Genomic DNA, 12,641 nt, shown 5'->3' with positions numbered 1-12,641 from the left:
ACTTTCAAAGTCACTGGCAATTCAAACCCTCTCCCAGCCAATATGGTAGAATGGTAATTCCTATTCATGTGGCAAGAGAATGGAGGGGAGTTAGGAAGAAAGAGTGCTGTGGTTCAACTTTTACCTGTGTTGTTTGTGTGTGTTTGTGTGTGTGTTATTCTAAAAGGGCATGGCCAGGGACTTCTCTGGTGGTCCAGTGGCAAAGACTCTATGCTCTCTCTGAAGGGGGTCTAGGTTTGATCCCTGGTTGGGGAACTAGATCCCACATGCCCCAACTAAGACCCAGCACAGTCAAATAAATACATAAATATTAAAAAAATAAATAAAAAGGCATGATCAGATCCATGAGTGCCCCATGGGCAAACTTTAGCGTTTTTAAATTTTGGATTTTATCAATTAGAATATTACCCACAAAGTGCATTTTCACTTTTCTCACATGTACCCTTACTAATAGAGTACTAAGATGGGACTGCAGCAGGTCTGTTGGTTCAACTGATATGTTCTAATTTAATTTTCATGAAAGGAAAATACAGAGGCAAATTAGATGTAGGATTCTTAAAGCCATTCTACTAAGGATGACATCAGATTCTTAGCACCTTTTGAAAACTTCTGACCTCTGCAAAGTCACCGTCTGCTTTACTTTAGTTGTAACGCTCTATATGCATAATAGGATTACTCTCTAATAAAGTGAGACTTACTGCTGTCATAGGAGATTTAGAATGACTAGATGAGACATAGAAAAGAAACAAAGCGTAGTGTTAGGCACAAGATAAACTCATAATGAGTAGCTCTCATTTCTGGTTTGGGTTTCTCTGGTAACTCAGCTAGTAAAGAATCCACCTGCAATGCAGGAGACCTGGGTTCAGTCCCTGGGTGGGGAAGATCCCCTGGAGCAGTGCATGGCAACCCATTCCAGTATTTTTGCCTGGAGAATCCCCTTGCCTGGACAGAGGAACCTGGCGGGTTACAGTCCATGGGGTTGTAAAGAGTCAGACGGGACTGAGCAACTAAGCACAGCACAGCTCATTTCTGGTATAAGCAGTGTTACCACTTGGATACATTCCACAGGCATATATGGCAATTGAGGCATGCCAAAGCTTCCCTCTGGTTTAGAGATTTATGATTCAGTTGACTGGTATTTTGCTCTTTGTCTATGAGATATACACCAAAAAATAGTATTTCCTCATTTCCTTAGGGCATGGTCTGAATCTCTTTCTCCCTTGTGTCTTGCACAACTTTTATCCAGCACAAGCCTTCATGCTCCCCATGAAGACAGGATATGAGTGGGAGGAAGGGGGCTGTACAACTCATCCCCATGCTCCCCGACTTTAGTCCTTGGAAGTCAAGTTAACTGGCTGGTTCTTTGGCTTGGTCTTTGGACTGGTTCTTTAGGTTGGTCCTAAAGCCCTCAGTACCTGGCACCTCCCACATCATTCAGCGTAACTGGACTTTTAACTTCACAAATGCATGCTTCACTCTTTCTCTTGCTTTCTTACCTTTCCACAAGTTGTTTTATCTTTCTGAGACATTCTTTCTCCTCATTTTGCCTGAGTTTTTGGATCACCTCTCCTGGAAGACTTCCCCTAAATCTCCCTCAGATTCTGTTGTGTGTTCCTATTGGATTCTATCCTTCCTCTCATGTTTATATTCCATTCTACTACAACTAAGTGTACAATATCTTCTCCCACACTCAGCTGTAAACTCCAGACTATTGGGATCTTATCTCTCCTGCTCATATTTCCATGAGCAGCATCTACATCCAGCCCAGAATATGTACTTAATAAATATTTGTTGAGTGTTCAATGGTTTCAAAACCAGGGTAAACCCAAGCTGGTAGGGCTAGGCTGATCTTCTGGGTGATAGCAGGAGGTTTACCTAAAAAACACCCTTTTTGGTTCCAGTATTGGAGAAAATGGGCTTCCCTGGTGGCTCAGTGGTTAAGAATCTGCCTGCAATGCAGGAGATGCAGGAGATGCAGGTTTGATCCCTGGGTGGGGAAGATACCCTGGAGAAAGAAATGGCAACCCACTCCAGTATTCTTGACAGAAAAATCCCACAGAGGGAGGAGCCTGGTGGGCTACAGTCCATGTTGTCACAAAGAGTCAGATGCCACTGAGTGCGTGCACGTGCGCTCACACACACACACACACACACACACTTGAGAAAATAGTTATAGGACCCTCCTGATGTTCCCTTTTAAACTTCTGCAATTCAAAATTCAGAATGGCTGCACTTCCAACTCTTGTAATTGCATACACTTGTCCAGGACCCTAGATATTGAGGTCCTGCCTCTAGGAAGCTCCCAGATGACCTTGTGGTCATGAAGATGAGATGATTTTTTTTTCTCATGAGATTCCTTAGGGTCCTCTTCAGGTCTCTGTTCCTCAAGCTGTAGATAAAGGGCTTCAGCATGGGGGTGACAGCAGTGTACATCACACCAGAGGCTTTCTCCTTCATGGCTGTGCAGACATATGAAGGACACAGACCCCAATGGTAGTCATATATAGGAGGGCAACCACAGAGAGGTGGGAGCTACAGGTGGAAAAGGTTTTCCTCCTGCCTTCTGCAGAGGGCAACTTCATGATAGCCACAATAATTTGAACGTAGGCGGCCAGAATGCAGATGAAAGGCGTGGCTATGACCATCCCTATCACAATGAGCACAAAAATCTTGTTCACAGAGGCGTCAGTGCACGAAAGTCTGAAGAGTGGGGTGAGGTCACAGAAGTAGTGAGGCAACTCAGTATTGCCACAGAAAACCAGACGGGCCATCAGGAGGATGTGGGTGAGGGAGATGAAGCCAGAAAACACCCACGGGCCTTCAACCAGCAGGCCACAGAGGCGTGGGCTCATGATAGTGGTATAGTGTAAGGGGTGACATATAGCCACGAACCTATCATAAGCCATCACGGCTATTAAGACACTATCCATGATGCCAAAGAAATGGAAGAAGTACATTTGTGTCAGGCAGCAGGAATAAGAGATGGACTTGCTCTTGATTTGGATGCTCACCAGCATCTTGGGGACAGTGTCAGTGGCCAGGCCAAAATCAACCAAGGAGAGATTGGCCAAGAAGAAGTACATGGGGGTGTGGAGGTGGGAGTCTGTGCTGATGGCCAGGATGATCAACAGGTTCCCCACTACTGTGCCCACGTACATGCAGAGAAACAGAGCAAAGAGGAGAGTCTCCTGTTCTGGCTTTTCTGAAAGTCCCAAGAGGATAAACTCAGAGGAGCTGGTTTGGTTGTCTGGTCCCATGGGTATGATTCTTCTGGAAGTATTTAAAAGGGAAAGTTACCTGAATGCTAGGACAATTATTCTGGCAGATTAAATAATTTTATTCCAAGTGTATTCAGTCAGTTCAGTTGCTCAGTTGTGTCTGACTCTTTGAAACCCCATGTACTGCAGCACACTAGGCTTCCCTGTCCATCACCAACTCCTGGAGCTTACTCAAACTCATATCCATTGAGTCGGTGATGCCATCCGACCATCTCATCCTCTGTTGTCCCCGTCTCCTCCCACCTTCAATCTTTTCCAGCATCAGGGTCTTTTCCAATGAGTTAGTTCTTTGAATCAAGTGGCCAAAGTATTGGAGTTTCAGCTTCAGCATTAGTCCCTCCAGTGAATGGTCAGGACTGATTTCCTTTAGATGGACTGGTTGGATCTTCTTGGAGTCCAAGGGACTCTCAAGAGTCTTCTCCAACACCACAGTTCAAAAGCATCAATTCTTCAACATTCAGCTTTCTTTATAGGCTAACTCTCACATCCATACATGACTACTGGAAAAACCATAGTTTTGACTAGACAGACTTTTGTTGGCAAAGTAATGTCTCTTGCTTTTTAATATGCTGTCTAGATTGGTCATAGCATTTCTTTTGAGGAGCAAGTATCTTTTAATTTCATGGCTGCAGTCACCATCTGCAGTGATTTTGGAGCCCCCCAAAATAAAGTCTGTCACTGTTTACACTGGTTCCCTATCTATTTGCCATGAAGTGATGGGATCGGATGCTATAATCTTAATTTTCTGAATGTTGAGTTTTAAGCCAACTTTTTCACTCTCTTCTTTCACTTTCATCAAGAGGCTCTTTAGTTCCTTTTCACTTTCTGCCATAAGGGTGGTGTCATCTGCATATCTGAGGTTATTGATATTTCTCCTGGCAATCTTGATTCCAGCTTGTGCTTCATCCAGCCCAGTGTTTCTCAAGATGTACTCTGCATATAAGTTAAATAAGCAGGGTGACAATATACAGCCTTGACGTACTCCTTTTCCTATTTGGAATCAGTCTGTTGTTCCATGTCCAGTTCTAACTGGACCTACAGGTTTCTCAAGAGGCAGGTCAGGTGGTCTGATATTCCCATCTCTTTCAGAATTTTCCACAGTTTGTTGTGATCCACACAGTCAAAGGCTTTGGCATAGTCAATAAAGCAGAAATAGATGTTTTTCTGGAACTCTCTTGCTATTTCGATGATCCAACAAATGTTGGCAATTTGATCTCTGGATCCTTTGCTTTTTCTTAAACCAGCTTGAATACCTGGAAGTTCACTGTTCATGTACTGTTGAAGCCTGGCTTGGAGAATTTCGAGCATTACTTTACTAGCATGTGAGATGAGTGCAATTGTGCGGTAGTTTGAGCAGTCTTTGGTATTTCCTTTCTTTGTGATTGGAATGAAAACTGACCTTTACTATTTCCTTAATAGTATATACACAAACAGAATCAATGTTAAATAGGCCAAACATAAAATTAGCCATTAGTGTTTACATTTGTAGGGTACATTCACCATAGTACCGCATGTACGTATATGGGTAATATATATCTACCCGTATATGGAAACTACATTTTTGAGCTTAAATGTAGTATCAATTAGGAGAGCAGTAAAGTGGTGCCTTTAAATATAGATTTAAAAAAAGAACTATAATACAATAACAATAAAAAATCTGTTGAGGTAGGGTACTTGAAATTAATGTGAGCCAAGAAATGTTCAGGGAGAAGGTCAGTGTAAAGAATTACTCACAGCAAAAAGTTTTTCACTTCTGAGCCTTGCTGCTCAAGAATCTGAACTGCCCTGTGATCACATGAGAGTAAAAGAATTTGACTAATGAGGAGCTTTGGATATTGAACCCCCAAGAAACAGAGAGACTGCAAATAAGTCTGCCTTTGACCACCCCACTCAAAAACCCTCCCAGGTCATGTGAAACACACCTGATGTTAGTCACAAGGACCGTTATTTTTGCCCAGGAGCCCGGTGCTTCACTGTCTTTCTGTGCTACTTGAATAGACCCAGAGCTTCCATTTTTCCTCCTTCACATCCAGGGAAGAACTGAATGTCATCACTTAGTGTTGGCACCATGCGCTTTGGAGTCTTCTATTTCATGTTCTGCAAATAGGGACAGGAATTTGTTTAGCAGTAGATCTGGGGGCAGCTATGAGGTAAGTTCCTGAAGAAGATGAGCAGAACTGGGTTACCTGGGAGGTGCTGCTAATGGCCTATCAATCTCCCTGGTCTGTTTCCTTGGACCTTTGCACTTATGTGTGACTGTCTTTCATTCTGCTGATCTACTCTGATCCCAAAGTCTAGGACCTTTTCCATCCTCAAGATTAATCTGCTTGCTCAACCTTAAGAATGTTCTAAACTTCTCTTACATGCCTTTTATTACTTTATCAAGGGACAGAGGGGTGCACCCAGCTTCTGCTTTCCTTCCCATTGCTGGCTCATGATACCACTTTATAGAAGAAAAATTAGTATTGAAAATATTTCATGATTATGAATAATCTAAGAAAGAAGAGGTGGACAATGAAGCAGATCCCAGTCTACTGGTTTCTTTTTAGCAATGTATGAAATATCTTAAAGTGCAGAGCACCATAGAATACATAAGCATCTATCCATGCTTCCAGAATTAGTAAAACCTTTTGTTTTGTCATCAGAGCTCTTTTATTTATTTATTTTATTTTTGGCTGTGCTGGGTCTTTGTTGCTTCATGAGCTTTTCTCTGGTTGCAGGAAGCAGGGGCTACTCTCTAGTTGTGGGGCTTGGACTTCTCATTGCAGTGGCTTCTCTTGTAGAGAATGGGCTTCAGGGTGCACAGGCGGGAACAGTTCTGGTTCCTGGCTCTAGAGCACAGGCTCGATAGTTGTGGCACACAGGCTTGGTTGCTCCATGGCATGTGGCATCTTCCTGGACCAGTGATTGAACCCGTGTCTCCTGCCTGCTGCATTGGCAGGAAGATTCTTTACCACTGAGCCACCAGGGAAACCCCAGTGTTCTTTTATTAAATTAACAAAAATGTGAATACATAGAATCTATCTTTTAAGTTCACTTTCATCCCCAGAGGCAACCACAATCTTGAATTTGGTTGTTCTCCATGTGTTATTTAAAATTGTTTTACACATTCCGTGTGTGTGTTTGGGTGTAAAAGGCAATAATGATAGTGCCCAACTATAGGAAAAAGGATAAATAAATAGTGATGTAATAAGACATAGGAGCAAGGTAAGGTAGTTAATGAACCAGAAAAAGCTGTACCAAGACATTAACCATTATTTTAAAATGCAAAATTCCATGTACAATGTGTAAAGATTAAATGCAAAACAAGAATATAATTTATGGGTACTTAGTCATTGTATTAAAATCAGAGGAGAATAGTGAACACCAAGTTCATTATCATTTCAGTACCATTATTATGGTTCCCTTTGGGAATGAAAAGTAATTGAGGATATGGAAAAAAAAAACATTAATTCTTTAAAATATCTACCATAAGTTATGGCAATATATTTTAATTTAGTGGTCCTTAGGGGATGGACTTTGTTATCTGTACTTTTTTATGCTTGCAATGTTTCATAATAAGAATTGAACTGTTAATATTTTATTATTTTAAAGCATTTAAATTGTATTGTGATATAGATGTCTTTAGGGGCAAATTCTTTCTCTGAACTTTTTATTTGGGCTGATACATCGAAGTCGAACTTATTCACTTTAATTGTGACATGTTTTATCATGTGTCCATGAGAGAAGAGCATTAATCACTGATGTCATTTGAATTGTGCACTCCTCCTGTTTCTCCGGGGTTTCCCTGGTGGCTCAGATGGTAAAGGGTCTGCCTGCAATTTGGAGATGTAGGTTTGATCTCTTGGTCAAGAAGATTCCCTGGAGTAGGAAATGGCAACCTACTCCAGGATTCTTGCCTGGAGAATTCCTGTTTCTCTATCTAAGCAAGATTCCCAACAGGAGTTTCAGCATATCCATTTTTCCCTGAAAATTACAGTTATCATGCTAAAGATATTCTTTCTTTGTCTTACTCTTCCAATTACATTTCTTCTATAATAAACCATGCCCGGTGGTGCCACTAATGTCCATTGCAGAAACAAATCACAATAAGTAATATTGAGAGTGTCTTGTATATAAAACACTGTACTTCTGACTTTTGTCTGCTCATCCTTCCTGCATTCCCGTAAGGTTTCATGATGGTTCTTATTGTCCAAGTGGGATTGGGGCTTCTCCCACAGTTGAAAAAATTTCCTCGTTTACAGAGCAAGTGCTGGAGACATAATTAAACTCGGGAGTGACTGAGTCAAAATCTTAACTGATGCTGTTACAGTTGCTAGCTTTTATAATTTCATGTTAAGAGCACATATTTTGTCATTGTTGAAGCAGAGTTTACCGAGGGCCAATCAGTTCCAAATATCAGTATCCTAATGAGCTATTCGAGGTTTTCCAGGGGGCTCAGTGGTAAAGAATCTGTTTGCCAGTTCAGGAGACATGGGTTCAATCCGTTGTAGAAGGAAATGGCAACCTACTCCAGTGTTTTGCCTGGGAAATCCCATGGACAGAGGAACCTGGCAGGCCAAAAATCACAGAGTTGGACACAACTTAGTGACTAAACACAACAATTAAACTCAGAATGAGTTTAGTTACAACAACAATGAAGCTATTCCGGTCATAAACTTTTTCTAAAACATTGGTTCACCAGAATATTTGGCCTAATCATTGACGTATGCAGGACACAGTCAAATACCTCTTGCATGTTTCAGGTGAACCAATGGTTATAGTCTTAGGAACTCATCATAACGCAGAAAATTGGAATGCTCTTGAGTTGATCCTGATACATAAAGGATGCTTTTGGGAGCAAGTGGGCAAGTCTTCCTGACCTAGACATAGATGGGGCACTTACAGTCATAGAAGAAAGATGTTCTGAAGTGCCATACTAATTTTCCACATTTCTTTTCCTAATATTGTCACTTTTTATACAACAGAGACAGATGTGCCCCCCCAAAAAGCAATATGGAATCAATCATATTGCTGAGTTTAATTATTTCTGTGTGTGTGCTCAGTCATGTCTGACTCTTTGTGACCATGTGGGCTTTAACCGGCCAGGCTCCTCTGTCCATGGAATGTTCCAGGCAAGAATAATGGAGTAGCTTGCCATTTCCTACTCCAGGGGATCTTCCTGATCCAGGGATCAAACCCGGTTCTCCCACATTGCAGGCACATTCTTTACTGTCTGAGCCACCAGGACGCCCAATTATTTCCATGAAAGTGAAAGTGTTAGTCACTCTGTCCTGTCTGACTCTTCAACCCCATCTGAACCACCAGGGAAGCCCCATAGTCTACCATAAAAAGAAGGAAATGAACACAGGGACAGATCTCACTTTCTGGGCTACAATGGAAGGAAAAACAAAAAAGAAAAGGAAAAAGAGATTTACAAGTAATTGTCCATTAATGGAGATAACGGACATCTCTTAAACTTGTTAGTTTAAGATCTCCAGGGGATCTTCCCGACCCAGGGATTGAACCAGGGTCTCCTGCATTGCACGCAAATTCTTTACTATCTAAGCAGCTATATGCATACATAAATCCCCTCCTTCTTGACCCTCTCCCACCACACCCATCCTGTAGCATCCTTCTAGGTTATTACAGAGCACTGAGCTGAGCTCCCTGTGCTACACAGCAGGCTCCCACTAGCCAGTTATTTTACACACTGTAGTGTATGAATGCAAGCACTACTCTCCCAATTCTTCCCGCCTTCACCTTCCCCCACTCTGTCCACATGTCCTTTCTCTACATCTGCATTTCTATTCCTGTCCTTCAAATAGGTTCGTGTATACCATTTTTCTAGATTCCATACATGTGCATTAATATACAACATTTGTTTTTCTCTTTCTGACTTCATTCTGTATAACAAGGTCTAAGTTCATCCACCTCACAATAACTGACTCAAATTCATTCCTTTTTATGGCTGAGTAATATTTCATTGTGTATATGTACTACAACTTCTTTATCCATTCATCTATTGATGGACACATAGGTTGCTTCCATGTCCTGGCTATTGTAAATAGTGCTGCATTAAACATTGGGGCACATGTGTCTTTTTTTAAATAATGGTTTTCTCAGGGTATACTGGGGCTTCCCAGGTGGCACTAATGGTAAAGAACCCACCTGCCAATACAGGAGACATTAAGAGATGCAGGTTCGATCCCTGAGTCAGGAAGATCCCCTGGAGAAGAGCATGGCAACCCACCCACTCCAGTATTCTTGTCTGGAGAATCCCAAGGACAGAAGAGCCTGGTGCGCTACAGTTCATGGGGTCACAGAGTCAGACACCACTGAAGTGACTTAGCACTCATGCATGCAGAGTATAATAAGCCATTTTTACTGATTATAATGTTAAGTTCCACAATTATCAAGGTTTCCAGGTATCTGAATGTAGGATTCTCACTTTGCTTTTTCTATTTTAAGACTGATTGACAATTGTCTCCCTCTTCCTACTGTTGTAGCAATTCTTCTGTCAAGCAGACTGGACACTTGTGTTGGGAGATTTTATCTTCCTCACCCCAGGATTGTGCTTTAACACACCAACAGATTGTTGCTTTTTAGTTAATTTTTCCTTCATTTAAAAAATGCCATGCACTTTCTATTTCCTGCAATTCTTCTTTTTTGGAATATATAAGTAATCTCATCATATTCTATGTTAAATACTCTTAGGAGAAAAGAGAGTCTCATTCACATAATAGCTTATGTTTTCAAGTAGCATATTCTTTTTTTTTTTTAAAGAATATTTATTTATTTTTGGCTACACTGAGTCTTCATTGCTATACACAGGCTTTCTCTAGTTGCAGCAAGTGGGGCCTACTCTCTGTTGCTGTGCATAGGCTTCTCATTGTTGTTGGCTTGTTTTGTTGCAAGGCACAGATTCTAGAGCATGGGCTCAGTGGTTGTGGTGCATGGGCTTAGTTGCTCTGCAGCATGTGGGATCTTCCCAGACCAGGGGTCGTACCCAAGTCCCCTGCATTGGCAGGTGGATTCTTAACCACTGGACTCCCAAAGTCCTCAAGTATCATATATGTTCTAATCTTGATCTCAGGTTCTGAGTGTGGACTCTTTCCTGTTGCTGTCACATCTGGATACCACCCTTGTGGTCAGATGTTAGAAGAGTTTCAAAATCAGGGTAAGGATTTGTTAGGTGGAAGTTTTCAAAGGCAAGTGATGGAATTTGGTCAACCCTTCCTGATACATAAATCTGTACTCCCCGACGTTTGCATCACCAAGTGGCAGGAGTTCAGCTCTAAAGTCTGGAAACCTGAGTGAGAATCATTTCACCAGCTCTTGCTGGAGTGCCAAGTATTTTGCATCCATACCTCATACCTTCATCTCACCTTACCTTTATCTTTCCATGGGGCCATAGATAAACAGGAGGATGTTAGAAGAACCTGATTCATAGGTCAACAGAGAATAAAATTAGTTAGAATGACATATTGACAATGTACGAGATTTGCCATAGTACCTCCTTGCCAAGATTTGGTATTGATTTGTATCATTTTTTTAAAAATGTTTAGCAATTTTGTGCTTAGTTGCTCAGTCTTGTCAGACTCTTTGTGACTCTATGGACTGTAGCCCTCCAGGTTCCTCTGTCCATGGAACTTTTGAGGCAAGAATACTGGAGCAGGTTGCCATTTCCTATTCTAAGGGATCTTTCTGACTTAGGGATCGAACCCACATCTCTTGCATCTCTTGCACTGGCAGGTGGATTCTTTGCTACTAGTGTTGCCTGGGAAGCCCCCTTACCACCTTTATTGAAGTATAGTTACAGTACATCACCCACTGTAAGCCTATGAGTCCATGATTTCAGTAAATTTATAGAGTTGTGCGATTATCAGCATAATCCAGTTTTAGAACATTTCCATCACTTTGAAAAAGCTCCCTCATTGCCTTTCACAGTTAATGTTCACTACCACCCTTACAGTTTGACCAATACTTTTCTGTTTTCTGTCTCTATGAACTTGTCTTATGGGGACATTTCATATACATGGAATCATATAATATGTAGTTTTTTGTCTCTATCTTCTTTCACTTAGCATGAAAGGTTCCCGTTCATTCATAACATGTATCAGCAATTTGTCCCCTTTAACTGCTTCATGGTATTCCATTGTTAATGATATTCCATTGTATGGAAATACTTTTTTCCCCCTCCATTCTTTGGTTAATGGGCATTTGGATTCCTTCCACTTTTCACTAAGGTGAATGATATTATGAGCATTCATATATGTAAATGTCTATATGTAAATATAGACATTTACTATATGTAAATGTCTATGTGAACACATGTTTGCATTTCTCTTGGGTAAATGCCTAGGCATGAGACTGCTAAGTCATATAGTATTTGTTCTTAAATTTTTAAGAAATTTTTTGTGGCTGTACTATTTTGTATTCTCAGCAACTCCAGTTTCTCCACTTAGTAGTGTCTGCTTTATTGTAATAATAATAATTAATAATAATAATAATTATTATTATAGTCTATCTACTGGGTGTTGTAGTGGCATCTCACTGAAGCTTTCATTTGCATTTTCCTAATGACTAATGATATTCAGCACCTTTTTATGTGATTTTTTGAGCATTCATGTATCTTTTTTTGAGAAACATCTATTAAGAATCTTGTCCATTTAAAAAATTTGAGTTACTTGTCTTTTATTATTCAGTTGTAAGAGTGCTTTAAAATTTTTAATATAAGCTCTTTATCAAACAGTTGCAGAAAGAATTCGTGAGAATGAGAGAAGTGCTGAAAAATATGCCTCACACTAGGACACTGTGCTGGTGGTAGTGTGAGCAGTTAATAATACATTTATTTCAGTGATGCCTGTTAATGCCATTATTAACTACAATGCTTATAGCACAGTTTTGTGATAAGAATTCAATGAGGCATAAATGGAAAGGGAGAAGAAAGGATAGAATTTGATGACCATTGAAAAGGGAGTGGCTGAACTGAGTTTTGGACATGAATTCCCAGAGCACCGAGAGAACACAGATGAGTCAGGCCATCATTTTCCCCATTAAATGTGCTGGGTCTGCACCAGCACGTGAACGAGTTGATTTTCTAGTCCCACATTGATCTGGGCTCCAGAAGATTGGTCTTCAAAGTAAAACCTAATCCAGCAACAACAACATTTAGAAATTTGTTAGAAAGGCAGATTTTGAGTCCCATGCCCAATCTTCTGAATTTCATATTCTGAGTGTGAGGCCAGCAATATGGGTTTGGACAGACGCTCCAGTGGATTTTGATGCAAGAAACAGTTTGAAAAACTCTACTCTAAAGTCCATGTTTAATATGCGTATGGTTTGTATGTGTGTGTGTGTTATTTTATTTTTGGGCTTCCC

The 12,641-nt window shown here is 40.8% G+C and overlaps 1 pseudogene; it reads right to left on the bottom strand.

Annotated features, from left to right (window-relative positions):
• Nucleotides 1-2,211: 2,211 nt before the first annotated feature.
• LOC102404103 lies at nt 2,212-3,257 on the bottom strand (annotated as a pseudogene).
• Between the last annotated feature and the right edge of the window lie 9,384 nt (nt 3,258-12,641).

This window comes from Bubalus bubalis, chromosome 9 (assembly GCF_019923935.1).
Source record: "Bubalus bubalis isolate 160015118507 breed Murrah chromosome 9, NDDB_SH_1, whole genome shotgun sequence".
Taxonomy (NCBI): Eukaryota; Metazoa; Chordata; class Mammalia; order Artiodactyla; family Bovidae; genus Bubalus; species Bubalus bubalis.
The sequence above is the reverse complement of the archived record's forward strand: the minus strand, read 5'-3'. Positions and strand labels throughout refer to the sequence as shown.